A 12,598-nucleotide genomic window follows, 5' to 3' on the forward strand; every position below is an offset into this window, starting at 1 on the left:
TAAATATTTGAAAAGTGCCAAAAGTTGCACAAGGGTGACCGACATGTAGCATTTTCACTGGCAACGTATAGGTAACTGCCAAAAATAATGGAAACACTTGAGTAAATGAGGGATACAAAGTATATTGAAAGAATGTGCTTCCACACAGGTGTGGTTCCTGAGTTAATTAAGCAATTAACATCCGATCTTAGGGTCATTTATAAAAATGCTGGGCAGGCCACTATTTTGGCTACCATGGCTATGCCCCCATAGGATGACAATCCACAGGGCATGAGTGGCCACTGAACAGTTTGATGAGCATGAAAACGATGTAAACCACAGGCAATGCCGTCTCAGTCACCAGATCTCAACCAAACTGAACACTTATGGGAGATTCTGGAGCGGCGCCTGAGACAGCGTTTTCCACCACCATCAACAAAACACAGGTTAGCGTTTTTCGTCATGAATCTTGTTCTGGAGGCAGTTCTGGAATGTTTACTAGCTAGCACAGCCACAAAGTAATAAAATCTGGTATTAAACCTAACCTCAACCACACTGTTAACCCTAATGCCTAACCCTAACCTTAAATTAAGACCAAAAAGCCAATTTTGACTTTGCAGCTGGCCTATCTAAGGGGAATTCGCTCAGTTCTGCCTCCAGGACAAGACTTATGACAATAAACGTCTACCTGCCAACAAAACACCAAATGATGGAATTTCTCACGGAAGAATGGTGTCGCATCCCTCCAATAGAGTTCCAGACACTTGTAGAATCTATGCCAAAGTGCATTGAAGCTGATCTGGCTCGTGGTGGCCCAACGCCCTATTAAGACACTATGTTGGGGTTTCCTTTATTTTGACAGATACCTGTACATGCACACATAGCGAAGTTGACAAAGTCAAAGAATTTGCAAAAATATTGAAAGAACAGTAGAATCACTACAGGGAACAAATAGTCCTAAACGGTCCAGTAAAATAAGTGATATTGGTGGTGTAACGGCTAGCTGGTATTAGTAAGAGGTACACCACGGTAGTCCTATATCTGTGGCTTTCACACTGTGACTACAAACCTCCCATCCCATCTTGGAGTTGTAGCGTTCTCATTTAGAAGCAATTGATACTTTGACTTTACCTGTCGTTTGACTTTACCCAAACTCTTTTACGTGTCAATCGTCTAAATGAAATAAGGGAATGATGTTGGTTTGTTACGTTTTTGTCATGAAATGTTTACTGTGAGGATCAAGATCTGTCACTTCCTGTATAAGTAGCAGAGGTAGTTAACTGAGTCTGTAACCATGCCTGGGACCTGAAGACTCGCGTTAGCTCCAAGAGCTAATACCAACAGTCAGCCACTGTAAAGCCTATGAGCAAAACGGGCCATGGATGCCAAATTTGCCCTTGGCAGGCCGCTCATAGGCCACTGTAACATAGCTAGCTGGGTGAGATCATACAGAAAACACTCAAAAAGGTAAGGTGTAAAAAAAAAAAAAAATCCACTGGGCTGTGTGTGGGAAAGTGTTGAAGCAACATTTGCTGTACTACTTGTCCAGTGTTTTGTCTGTACCAAGCTGAACAAAAGCTGCTGTTCTTGACAAAGAAATGTTGACCTAAAATTTGATGGTGTTGTGTCTTTGTTTCTGTTCTTGTTGAAACCAGAGTCCTTTATATGGAGAGTTCGGCCAACTGTAGAGCTGGGGGCACCACGTTGATGCCTCTTGAGGATTCAATATTGCCCAGTGGCATGAACATGGCTGCCATCGAGCTATGTGATGTCATAGTTCAAACTGCATTGGCCAAACTCCCTCTAAGGTCTCTGATTGGATCCTGCCATCGGTAAGCTCTATGTGCTGCTGGATTCTGAATCTCCAACTGACTACTTCAAGTGAGACTGGATCAGTTTTCGAAAAATTGAATTGACTTTGACTGTGCAAATGTACAATCCTCTCTCTTTCTCGCTCTCTCTCTTTCTCTCTCTCTCTCTTTCTTTCCCAACAATCCCTCATTCTTCCCCTTACCCCTGCCCATCTCTCTCTCTATTTCCATCTCTCTATCTCTCCATCTGTCTCTCTCTCTCTCCCAGTCTTTCTACGTCACTCACCTGTTGCATGGTAAACAAGGAAGACAGTGGAGATATGCATGTGGTACTGTAGGCTATGTGTATCAAGTCAAAACAAAAACAAGAAAAAAAGAGATAATGTCGGTAAATGTACCGCTAACTTTACATACATATATATGCAAAAGAGTTTGTCTGCACTGTACAGTTTGTGTCTCCATTGTATACACAGATACAACATATTGAATAAAATATTTATATAAAGGAGAAATGGTGATGTTATTGACATTACTTTGCATTGTCCCAATCTGGTCCCTCAAATTACAAAGAATGGAGAATGTTTCCACATATCAAAACGTGGCATAGGAGCTGGACAAAGGACGGATAACAGAACAAACAATATAATATCTAATCTCTATGAGTGGGTAGCTTTTCTTTAACCCCCTTAAAGGGATGCTTCAGGATTTTGGCAATGAAGCTCTTTATCTACTTCCCCAGAGTAAGATGAACTCGCTGATACCATTTGTATGTATCTGCGTGCAGTTTGAAGGAAGTTGTTAACTAGCATTAGCTCAATGACTGGAAGTCTATGGTAACTGCTAGCATGCTATTAGATACCATAGACTTCCAGTCATTGTGCTAATGCTAGTTAGCATTAGCTCGCGAAACTACCTCTAACTTCATTCATACTGAAAGCAGAGACATAAAAATGGTATTCATGAGTTCATCTGACTCTGGGGAAGTAGATAAAGGGCAACTTTGCCAAAATCCCGAAGTATCCCTTTAAGGCCAACTCATCATCAGCTTCCAACTGGATCATTTAACTGCTCTCCTCTCCACTGCAACTCAAACAGCCCAGCATTGACTCAAGGGTCTCCTCAGACTCAAGGCTTTTCGGCAATCTAAGAGGCATAACAGAAAAGAACACAGAGGACGTGCTGAAGACAAAGACACTGTGCTCTAGGTTGTGTCTGGCTCTTTTCAATGGAGAAAACGCCCCCATTTAGTATCCTTACTTCCGCAGTGTTGCCCTTGAACGCACGCTCCAGCTCCCCTGTTCAGGCCCACGTTCCTGAACCATTTATCCACGTTGGGTCTTTTATTTGGGTGTCGGAGTCTCTCCGTGTGCCTCTGGCTGTTTATCTCCTGATTGGCTCCAGTGGAGAGCTGCCAGTCGTAACATTAACCAGCAGCCCAGTCTAATGCCTCTAATTCTCTATGGAGAACTGAACAGTTCTGACTACCTGTCTAATATTCATCAATCCATGTTACACAGCGGTTGGTTGGCTACGGCTGGCTACGGCTCACTGGATAGGCTGATTGGAAATGACAAAGATTGGGATTGGTTGATTGGAGATTTGCTAATAGAAAGTGATGTTTCGTTCCTCACAGTCGATTGATAGTATCTGTCCTCAATCTGTCCTTCAGTCTATGTGCAAACAGAGTCCAGGAAGAGTACCAAAACATGAATTCAAAAATGTTTGTATGAAGTCAGGCTTCAGGTGTGGCCAGAACTGGAAAAACATAATTCAGTTTGACATTCAATCAGTTTGACATGACCACATCCTTACCCAAGATGCACCAGCTCAGAACACTGACACAAGAAGATACAGTAGATTAAGGCACACCACTGACACACAAAGATACAGTGTACACACACACAAACACACACACACACACACACAGATATCCCCTCTCCTTTTCTAAATGATAGATGAGACAGCCAACTAATTAGGCTGTGGTAATTAAGTTTTGCATAATGTAAATTAGGCTGAGCATTGAGGAGGAAGTCGTGTGGAATCAGAGCGCATGCTAAAGCACTGACTGATGGGTATTATGCAAAGCGACACAACCATGAGCCATTCTGGACATATCTGGTGCCAAAAAGAGACACGTTTGTGGAATCATGCTGTTGTTTGTAATGCGAGTATAAGTGCCCTATACACAATTACCTCTGCAATGTGTTTGGGGGTAAGGGTCAAATCATGTTTCACATAAAAGGTTAGAAAATAGCATAAATAAAATATGGGCGATAAAGCTACAGAGAGAAAAGAAAAGGTTACAGTTCAGAATTAATTTGTGGAGACGAATAAACTCTTGTACTGTAGGAATGAAATAGCCTCATTTTCATTTTCTTCTAACTCCAGCACCCTGAAGATGGTTCTGGAATGTCACCCGGCGTCGGAGGGCAAGGCAGCTGAGAAGTCACAATCTGCCCTCATGTCATCCGGAGACCTCACAACGAGGCGGGTGAACTTTTCAAATGTCGCCAGTGACTTTATGAGATTAGATAGATGGGGAGAACGCTATTTAAGAAACACACAATATGAGATTAGATAGATACTGGAATACCACTGCCTCAATTCCCATGGCAATGATTGAACGTGCTCATATTCAGCCTAAATCTGTAATTGTTATCATATACCGATCTCACCTGTTGTATATTGTCACCATTCCAAGAGTTTTCAGGAGATGCCTTCATAGTGGTCCATAAACTAGCAATGATAATCCCCATGGAAACAGAGAAGACATAGAGAGAAAGAGAGAGAGAGAGAGAGACAGAGAGAGAGAGAGAGAGATTAGACGGAGAGAGAGAGAGCTAGAGAAAGAGAGAGAGAGGGAGAGAGAGAGACAGAGAGAGAGTCTGTTATCTTTCCTGATTTCTCGGTTCACTCTCCAGTGCTGATCGATAAGCAGCAGCCAGGTTATAGAATTCTGAATTCTGGAGCTGCTACCTTGACAACCACACGTCGATGCTGCCATAGCTAAAACAATCACACAGACACACAAACACACACACACACACATTTACGCAGACACACGCACCTACACACACACATACAAGAAAATCTATTGGCATTACATTTACATTTACGTCATTTAGCAGACGCTCTTATCCAGAGCGACTTACAAATAGGTGCATTCACCCTATAGCCAGTGGGATAACCACTTTACAATATATATATATATATATATATATTTTTTTTAGGGGGGGTAGAAGGATTACTTTATCCTATCCCAGGTATTCCTTAAAGAGGTGGGGTTTCAAATGTCTCCGGAAGGTGGTGAGTGACTCCGCTGTCCTGGCGTCGTGAGGGAGCTTGTTCCACCATTGGGGTGCCAGAGCAGCGAACAGTTTTGACTGGGCTGAGCGGGAACTATGCTTCCGCAGAGGAAGGGAGCCAGCAGGCCAGAGGTGGATGAACGCAATGCCCTCGTTTGGATGTAGGGACTGATCAGAGCCTGAAGGTACAGAGGTGCCGATCCCCTCACAGCTCCATAGGCAAGCACCATGGTCTTGTAACAGATGCGAGCTTCAACTGGAAGCCAGTGGAGTGTGCGGAGGAGCGGGGTGATGTGAGAGAACTTGGGAAGGTTGAACACCAGACGGGCTGCGGCATTCTGGATGAGTTGTAGGGGTTTAATGGCACAGGCAGGGAGCCCAGCCAACAGCGAGTTGCAGTAATCCAGACGGGAGATGACAAGTGCCTGGATTAGGACCTGTGCCGCTTCCTGTGTAAGGCAGGGTCGTACTCTCCGAATGTTGTAGAGCATGAACCTGCAGGATCGGGTCACCGCCTTGATGTTAGCGGAGAACGACAGGGTGTTGTCCAGGGTCACGCCAAGGCTCTTCGCACTCTGGGAGGAGGACACAATGGAGTTGTCAACCGTGATGGCGAGATCATGGAACGGGCAGTCCTTCCCCGGGAGGAAGAGCAGCTCCGTCTTGCCAAGGTTCAGCTTGAGGTGGTGATCCGTCATCCATACTGATATGTCTGCCAGACATGCAGAGATGCGACTCGCCACCTGGTTATCAGAAGGGGGAAAGGAGAAGATTAGTTGTGTATCGTCAGCGTAGCAATGATAGGAGAGGCCATGTGAGGATATGACAGAGCCAAGTGACTTGGTGTATAGGGAGAATAGGAGAGGGCCTAGAACTGAGCCCTGGGGGACACCAGTGGTGAGAGCACGTGGTGCGGAGACAGCTTCTCGCCACGCCACTTGGTAGGAGCGACCGGTCAGGTAGGACGCGATCCAGGAGTGAGCCGCGCCGGAGATGCCCAGCTCGGAGAGGGTGGAGAGGAGGATCTGATGGTTCACAGTATCAAAGGCAGCAGACAGGTCTAGAAGGACAAGAGCAGAGGAGAGAGAGTTAGCTTTAGCAGTGCGGAGAGCCTCCGTGACACAGAGAAGAGCAGTCTCAGTTGAATGATCAGTCCTGAAACCTGACTGGTTTGGATCAAGAAGGTCATTCTGAGAGAGATAGCAAGAGAGTTGGCTAAAGACGGCACGCTCAATAGTTTTGGAAAGAAAAGAAAGAAGGGATACTGGTCTGTAGTTGTTGACATCAGTGGGATCGAGTGTTGGTTTTTTGAGAAGGGGTGCAACTCTCGCTCTCTTGAAGACGGAAGGGACATAGCCAGCGGTCAAGGATGAGTTGATCTGTGACGATCCCGGCTGTCTGAGTCGGGTCCTGTCTGGTGACTAGTGTTCCTGCTCGTATTCTCCAGTTTCCCGAGGGTTCGGGAACGCTCCGGGGAGCGCTCTGGTTTTCCGCACCTGCATCCCATCAGCAATCTGCACACCTGGTCCTGATCATCACCCTTCTTAGGCTCTGGCCCAACATCCAGTTCCTGCCGGATCGTTAGCCATGAACAGTATGTTTGTCAGCGTATCAGCCTTTGAGTTCTAGCGTTAGTTTTGTTGTTTTGCACCTTGTTGATTTGCTGTGTACTCACCTCCGTTTTGTTCTGTCTGCAGTCTCTCACCCGGAACCTTCACCCAACCTCTGCCTGATGGTCGGCGGCTGCCGAGCCAGTACCGGACCAACCACTGCACCCTCAACAACCCATCCACGCCACCCGCTCTGTTCCCTGGATTATTCAGCTTCACTCGGACTCTATAAATAAACACTCACCTTTGTCTCACGTACCGTGTCCTGGTCTGCTTCTGGGTTCTGGCTTAGTTAACCGTGACAGAACGATCCGGCCAGTATGAACCCAGCGGACCTGGACTCTGTTCGCCATGCTATTACCCAGCAGGAGAAGATGTTGGGCTATCATAGCACGGTACTACAGGAGATCGCGTTGTCAGTTCGGAACCTTTCTACCGGTCTGACGGAGGTCCAGAACCAACGCAAGTGTCCGGTGGAGGATCCACTACCGGTTTCACCCATCTCGCCTGCCGCTTCTGAAGCTGTGTCCATCCGTGAGCCCAAGGTTCCGACGCCGGATAAGTATGAGGGAGAGCTGGGAAGATGCCGTTCCTTCCTTATGCAGTGTGGACTAGTGTTCGATCTACAGCCCTACTCTTATGCCACAGACAAGGCTAGGATAGCCTTTGTGATTGAGTTGCTGCGTGGTCGAGCGCTGGAGTGGGCTTCAGCCGTTTGGGAACGACAGGATCCCTGCATGGCCTCATACCAGGGGTTCACGGCCGAGATGAGGAAGCTCTTCGACCATTCCGTCCGAGGGAGGGACGCAGCTAGGCGCCTGTTTTCGCTTCGCCAAGGAACTCGCAGCGTGGCCGACTTCGTGATCGAGTTCAAGACGTTGGCTGTGGAGAGTGGGTGGAACGAGGAGTCTCTGCAAGCGGCCTTTTACCAGGGTCTGTCGGAGCAGCTCAAGGATGAGTTGATCTCCTATCCGGAGCCTAGTGACCTGGACAGCTTGGTAGCTTTGTCTATTCGGGTGGATAATCGAGTCCGAGAGCGAAGGAGGGAGAAGCAATGGGTTCCGTCCAACCGATCAGCTGCTCAGGATCCAGTCGGGTCGTCAAACTGCGCGGCTCGCTAAAGTTGGGAGGACTTTTAGCGAGCCAGTTTCGACCTCTCAATACCTCTGTCAGACCCCGTTTCCCGGCTACCCTTATGAACAGGAATCAGAGCTTAGCGATTAACGCTTTTATCGATTCAGGTGCCGATGGAAGCTTTCTAGATGCCGAGTTGGTGGAACAGCTGGGGCTTTCCAAGGAGCAATTGCCGGAAGCCATTGAAGCTACCACTCTGAACGGCAGTAGTCTGGCACGTATCACGATGAGGACTGAACCGGTTAAGATGCGGTTGTCGGGGAATCATTCTGAGATGATTTCATTCTTCATTCTGCCGTCTTCCCATGTTCCTCTGGTCCTTGGATACCCCTGGCTGAAGGAACACAATCCCACGTTCGATTGGGTGACGGGCAAGGTAACGAGTTGGAGCCTTGATTGTCATGCTAACTGTCTCAAGACTGCCTGCCCCCATTCGGTTCCCAGTCAGGTGATTGAGGCTAAACCCCCAGATTTGTCCCTGGTTCCCGAGACATATCACGATTTGGGGGAAGTTTTCAGTAAGCAGAAGGCTCTGTCACTCCCTCCCCACCGACCATATGATTGTGCCATCAACCTGGTCCCTGGAGCTGTCTACCCCAAGGGAAGGTTATACAGTATCTCCCGACCTGAACGTGAGGCGTTGGAGACCTACATCAAGGAGTCCCTAGCTGCTGGTCTCGTTCGTCCCTCGTCATCACCCCTGGGGGGCAGGATTCTTCTTTGTGGGTAAGAAGGATGGCTCTCTTCGACCGTGTATTGATTATCGGGGGTTGAATGACATCACGGTCAAGAACAAGTATCCCCTGCCCTTGATGAGTTCTGCCTTCGACTCCTTACAGGGTGCTACGGTGTTCACCAAGCTAGACCCTACGCAATGCGTATCACCTGGTCCGGATCAGAGAGGGGGACGAGTGGTTGACGGGTTTCAATACACCGATGGGTCGCTTCGAGTATCAGGTGATGCCGTTTGGACTGACCAATGCTCCAGCGGTATTCCAGAGTATGGTGAACGACGTCCTGAGAGATATGATCGGTCTCTTTGTGTTTGTTTACCTGGATGACATTCTGATCTTCTCGAAGGAACCTTCCGACCACGTCCAGCATGTCCGGCAGGTTCTGCAGCGATTGTTGGAGAATCGCCTGTTTGTGAAGGCCGAGAAGTGCGAGTTTCACGCCCACACGACATCCTTTCTCGGGTACATCATCTCCAGGGGAGAGATTAGGATGGACCAGGAGAAGGTTAGAGCGGTTCTGGAATGGGCCCAGCCCGGTACGAGATTGCAGCTCCAGAGATTTTTGGGGTTTGCGAATTTCTACCGCAGATTCATCCGGGATTACAGCCGTGTGGCCGCTCCGTTAACTGCCTTGACTTCCAGCATCAGGACCTTCAAGTGGAATCCGGAGGCGGATCGAGCGTTTCTGGATTTGAAGAGGCGATTCACCAACGCACCGATTCTCTCTCAACCGGACACGGCCCGTCAGTTCGTCGTTGAAGTGGACGCGTCTGATGTGGGAGTTGGCGCCATCCTGTCGCAGCGATGCTCCACGGACAGTAAACTCCATCCCTGCGCCTACTACTCTCGTCGCCTTTCGCCTGCGGAGAGGAATTACGATGTGGGTAACCGGGAGCTTCTCGCGGTGAAACTTGCCTTGGAGGAGTGGCGCCACTGGTTGGAGGGGGCGGAGCAACCGTTTATGGTCTGGACGGACCACAAGAATCTTGCTTACGTGCAATCGGCTAAACGTCTCAACTCCCCGCCAGGCCAGGTGGGCGTTGTTTTTCGGACGATTCAAGTTTGCCCTGACGTTCCGACCTGGATCTAAGAACGGCAAGGCGGACGCCTTGTCCCGGATGTTCTCCAAGACGGAGGAGAGTGGGTCCAAGACCGAGACAATCCTCCCCCCGGAACTGCGTCGTGGGAGCAGTTATGTGGAAGATTGAGGAGGAGGTGCTGGCGGCCCTTCGGACTCAGCCCGGTCCCGGTAACGGTCCACCCGGTCGGTTGTTTGTGCCTGAGTCGGTTCGTCCTGCTGTCCTCAAATGGTCCCACGCCAGCAAGATGGCTTGTCACCCTGGTGTGGCTCGGACTATGGCGTTTCTTCGCAGACGTTTTTGGTGGCCTGCCATGGCCGAGGATACTCGGGGTTTTGTTGCTGCCTGTCCAGTGTGTGCGCAGAATAAGAGTACCAATCGGCCCAGCTCTGGACTACTTCACCCCCTTCCTATTCCCCGGCGACCATGGTCGCATCTGGCCCTGGACTTCGTCACGGGGTTGCCCGCTTCTGAGGGGAACACGGTCGTTCTGACTATCGTGGACAGATTCAGCAAGTTCGCCCACTTTGTGCCAATTGCCAAGCTTCCCTCTGCCTCGGAGACGTCCGAGATCCTGGTTAGGGAGGTTTTCAGGGTCCACGGGTTGCCCAGTGATATCGTTTCCGACCGTGGCCCTCAGTTTACCTCTGCTGTCTGGAAGTCCTTCTGTTTGGCCATTGGAGCTACGGTCAGTCTCACATCTGGTTTTCACCCCCAATCCAATGGTCAGGCGGAGAGAGCCAACCAGAAGATGGAATCAACGCTACGCTGTCTGGTCTCTTCCAACCCCACCTCCTGGGTCTCTCAGTTGCCTTGGGTTGAGTATGCCCACAATACTCTTCCTACATCTGCCACTGGGATGTCTCCCTTCCAGTGCCTGTATGGCTACCAACCTCCCCTGTTTCCTTCTCAGGAGAAGGAGCTCTCAGTGCCTTCTGTTCAGGCCCATATTCGGCGTTGCCACCGGACCTGGCATCGGGCCAGAAAGGCACTCCTTAGAGTTTCGGACCGGTATCAGCTCCAGGCGAATCGTCGCCGGATTCCCGCCTCCCACCTATACCATCGGAGATAGGGTTTGGTTGGCCACACGGGATCTTCCGTTACGGACTGAGTCTAGGAAGTTGTTGCCGAAGTTCATTGGTCCGTTTGTGGTGGAGAAGGTGATCAATCCAGTGGCAGTTCGACTCAAACTACCGAGGACGCTCAGAGTCCATCCCACCTTTCATGTCTCCTGCCTCAAGCCTGTCTTCCTCAGTCCTCTGTTGCCTCCTCCGCCTCCTCCTCCTCCTCCTCGGATGATCGGAGGTGGTCCTGCCTACACGGTGCGTCGCATCATGGATTCCAGACGGCGGGGCCGGGGTTTCCAGTATCTCGTGGACTGGGAGGGGTATGGCCCTGAAGAGAGGAGTTGGATTCCGCGGCGACAGGTCCTAGACGCAGACCTCATCAGCGACTTCTACCGCCTCCATCCTGGCGCTCCGGGAAGTCCGCCCGGTGGCGTTCGTCGGAGGGGGGTACTGTGACGATCCCGGCTGTCTGAGTCGGGTCCTGTCTGGTGACTAGTGTTCCTGCTCGTATTCTCCAGTTTCCCGAGGGTTCGGGAACGCTCCGGGAGCGCTCTGGTTTTCCGCACCTGCATCCCATCAGCAATCTGCACACCTGGTCCTGATCATCACCCTTCTTAGGCTCTGGCCCAACATCCAGTTCCTGCCGGATCGTTAGCCATGAACAGTATGTTTGTCAGCGTATCAGCCTTTGAGTTCTAGCGTTAGTTTTGTTGTTTTGCACCTTGTTGATTTGCTGTGTACTCACCTCCGTTTTGTTCTGTCTGCAGTCTCTCACCCGGAACCTTCACCCAACCTCTGCCTGATGGTCGGCGGCTGCCGAGCCAGTACCGGACCAACCACTGCACCCTCAACAACCCATCCACGCCACCCGCTCTGTTCCCTGGATTATTCAGCTTCACTCGGACTCTATAAATAAACACTCACCTTTGTCTCACGTACCGTGTCCTGGTCTGCTTCTGGGTTCTGGCTTAGTTAACCGTGACATGATCAGCGAGGTGAGGTAGGGGAGAAGGTCACCGGAGATGGTCTGGAGAAGAGAGGAGGGGATGGGGTCAAGCGGGCAGGTTGTTGGGCGGCCTGCAGTCACAAGTCGCAAGATTTTATCTGGAGAGAGAGGGGAGAAAGAAGTCAAAGCATAGGGTAGGGCAGTGTGAGCAGGACCAGCAGTGTCATTAGACTTAACAAACGAGGATCGGATGTCGTCAACCTTCTTTTCAAAGTGGTTGACGAAGTCATCCACAGAGAGAGAGGAGTGGGGGGGATAAGAGTACCTGAGAGAGTCTCTTTGCCACATTCTCCAGGGAGGAGAATGTGGCAAAGAGCTTCCTAGGGTTAGAGGCAGATGCTTGGAATTTAGAGTGGTAGAAAGTGGCCTTGGCAGCAGAAACAGATGAAGAAAATGTAGAGAGGAGGGAGGAAAAGATGCCAGGTCGGCAGGGAGTTTAGTTTTCTTCCATTTCCGCTCCGCTGCCCGGAGCTCTGTTCTGTGAGCTCGCAATGAGTCATCAAGCCACGGAGCTGGAGGGGAGGACCAAGCCGGCCGGGAGGATAGGGGACACAGAGAGTCAAAGGATGCAGAAAGGGAGGAGAGGAGGGTTGAGGAGGCAGAATCAGGAGATTGGAGGGAGAAGGATTGAGCAGAGGGAAGAGATGATAGGATGGAAGAGGAGAGAGTAGTGGGAGAGAGAGAGCGAAGGTTGCGGCGGCGCATTACCATCTGTGTAGGGGCAGAGTGAGTAGTGTTGGAGGAGAGCGAGAGAGAAAAGGATACAAAGTAGTGGTCGGAGACATGGAGGGGAGTTGCAGTGAGATTAGTAGAAGAGCAGCATCTAGTAAAGATGAGGTCAAGCGTATTGCCTGCCTTGTGAGTAGGGGGGGA

Source organism: Coregonus clupeaformis, chromosome 28 (assembly GCF_020615455.1).
Source record: "Coregonus clupeaformis isolate EN_2021a chromosome 28, ASM2061545v1, whole genome shotgun sequence".
NCBI lineage: Eukaryota > Metazoa > Chordata > Actinopteri > Salmoniformes > Salmonidae > Coregonus > Coregonus clupeaformis.